The following is a 3,005-nucleotide window of genomic DNA, read 5'->3' as shown; positions in this document are numbered from 1 at the left end:
TTTTCAATCTATATGCAGAACAGATCATTTGGGAAGCTGAGCTTTATGAGGAGAAATGTGGCATCAGGACTGGAAGAAGATTCATCATGAACCTATGTTAGGAAAATAGCATATCTTTGCTTTCTGAAACTGAAGAGGACCTGAAGCACTTGCTGCAGAAGGTCAAGGACTGTAGTCTTCAATATGGATTGGAATTCAACATCAAAAAGACAAAGATTCTTATCATTGGTTCAATTGGTAGCACCTTGATGGATGGAAAGGAGATTGATGCTGTTAACAATTACAGCTTGCTTGGCACCACAGTCAACACTCTTGGCACTAGCAATCAGGAAATGGAAAGATTAATTACACTGGGAAAATCTGCTGTCAGGGACCTCTCCAGAATTCTGCAAAGCAATAATGGCAGTCTAGAGACCAAGGTGCATCTAATCCAGGCCATGGTCTTTGCAGTTACTTGCTATGCATCAGAGAGCTGGCCAATGACTAAGGATGATAGAAAACAAATAGATGCCTTCAAGGTGTAGTGCTGGAGAAGAGAATTGAACATACCAGGGATTTCCCAGAAATCAAACAGGTCTGTCTTGAAGAGGGTGAAAAAAAGGTTTTCCGTGGAAGCTCTGTTTCACATACTTTGGGCACACAGCCAGGAGGGACCAGTCCTTGGAGAAGGACACCATGCTTAGAAGAGTTGAAGGACAGTAATGGAGAGAAAGACCCCAGATGAGAGGGATTGATACAGTAATTGGGGCAATGGGGTTTGGTGTCAGTGAGACTGGCTCAGGACAGGGCAGGTTTCAGAGCTGCTGTACATAGGGTCACTACAGGTTGCAGATGACATAATGGCACATAACAACAACAACAACAATAACCACTTTTTCTACAATTTTCTCAGTGACTTTCCTCTCACTTGCATGTTCTGGAATGCCAATCATACATATATTGTTCCTTTTGATGTCATCCCACATCATTCTAAAGTTTTCATTTTCTTTATATCTCATCTCTGAGTTTTCTTCTAGAATGTTTCTGGTGAGTCTCTTTTCTTCCAGGTCACTGATTCTCTGTTCCATTTCTTTAGTTCTACCTTTTTTTTGGTTCTACCAGAGTGTTAAACACTTACAACTTTGTTCTTAATATTATGGATTTTATTTTCATGCTTTTCTGTTATTCAATATTGTGTTGGCTGTACTCTCTGTTTTGTGATGATTTTTTTAAAAAATTTATACCTTTTTATCTGTACTATCACTTCTTCCATATTTTGTATTTCCCTTCATAGCTGTTCAAGTCATTCCATATCAATATATTTCTTCTGGATTGTTATCTCTGGAGTATTTGCTCTCTTAATGGCTTCCATTATTTCTTTCATCTTCTGTACATGTTCAAATAACTCCACATCAACATATTTTTCCTGGTTCTTTCTATCTCGGGTGTTCATTGGATCTGCTTTTTTTTGGAGGGGAGTTTTAGGGAAATAGCTTTATTTCACTTAGGGGTGGTGTCCAGCTCAGAACTCCTGGAACTGCTTCTTGGTGCCAGTGGTCTTGGTGACCTTAAGCACATTTAAGTGCACAGTCTTGCTTAATGGCCTGCACCCACTTGGTGTGGACATCGGAAGCAGGGGGACAGGTGCTCGGACATATTCTTTTGGTGTTTTTCGAAGTGATTTACTTGCAGATGTGGTGGAGGTAATCTTGGCTCATGACAATGGTCTTCTGCATCTTTATCTTTGTCACCACACCAGACAGGATTTTCCCTCTAATGGAGACATTACCAGTGAAAGGGCATTTCTTGTCTATCTATGTAGGTGCTCTCAATGGCTTCTTGGGCATCCTGAAGCCCAGACTGATATTCTTGCATTAATGCAGGAACGTCTCCTTTCCAATTTCACCCAACAGCACTCTCTTTTTGTTCTGGAAGATGGTTGGCTGCTTCTGGTAGTATGCTCAGTCTGAAGATCCGCCATCTTCCCAGGCCCCTTGGAAAAAGGTGAGTCTTCTTTTTAAGGGTGTTTTGTTTTCGGTTTTTGTCTTGTGTTGTTTTGTTTTTTTCATTACAACTGAGACGAGTTTCTGCTTTCTTGACATTATGTGAGTCTTGTCTTAGTAGACATTATGTTGTTGTAACTATATAATGACCTGGTTGTTGTAATCTATATACTGACCCACAGTATGACAATGTTTTGTGAAGGATATGAATATTTATGTTCCCTTCTTGGCAGCAATGGTTCACTCAAAGTACATGAATTACAAAACAGGAAGTGTGTTCCCTTCCAGAAACTGTTTTAACCTGGCTCGACCTGGCCCAGCCCCTTCCACTTGAGCTTAAGAGCTCTCACGGAGCTAGACAATAGTGTTTCACTCTAAGTACCTGTGATATTAGTGCTCCTGGTGCTGGACAGCAGGGGCAGCAGCTGGATGGTCTCCAGGTGATGGGGGCAGCAGCCTAGTGCATCTGAAACTAAACCCCTTCAATCTGTCAGGCAGTGGTTTTGTGTTGGGCCTAGGTGTGAGTGTGCCTTGGTTGGGTCACAGCATTTAGCAGACACAAGGGAAGGATGGCTGGAAGATGTTCTTGGGCTGGCCCTGCCTTACAAGCTTTGGTGTCTTTCAGCAGAGCATTCATCTCTTTTTTTATCATTTTTTAAAATTTTTTTACTGGTGTCTTTACAACATTCATATACATTGCTTTTCACACCAGATCTTTCCATTTCCTTCACCCCCTCCTCCTTCCACCCATCAAATCGTGTGACAGTATGATTATCATTCACCACCTACCCATCCTCATCCCTCAGTGGATTATCTCTTTTTAAAAAGAATTTTATATTAGCATTTGTGATAGTTATTTGTGTATGTTTGTAATGATTTTAGAAATGTTTTCGCTTTAATAAAAGAACCAATTCGCAAGAGTTGGATTGCTGGTTGTAATAAGAGAGATCTCTTTTTATTACTTTGATATTTTCAGAGCATCTTGTATTAATACCCTGAAATACAGAAGATTTCATTATAAAC

General features: G+C 40.4%; 1 pseudogene; it reads right to left on the bottom strand.

Annotated features, from left to right (window-relative positions):
* Nucleotides 1-1,501: 1,501 nt before the first annotated feature.
* LOC102865824 lies at nt 1,502-1,960 on the bottom strand (annotated as a pseudogene).
* Nucleotides 1,961-3,005: the final 1,045 nt, after the last annotated feature.

Source organism: Elephantulus edwardii, unplaced genomic scaffold, assembly GCF_000299155.1.
Source record: "Elephantulus edwardii isolate Elephantulus edwardi_28Jun2011 unplaced genomic scaffold, EleEdw1.0 scaffold00097, whole genome shotgun sequence".
Lineage (NCBI taxonomy): Eukaryota > Metazoa > Chordata > Mammalia > Macroscelidea > Macroscelididae > Elephantulus > Elephantulus edwardii.
Note: the sequence above shows the minus strand (reverse complement) of the source record. Positions and strands in the feature narration are given on the sequence as shown.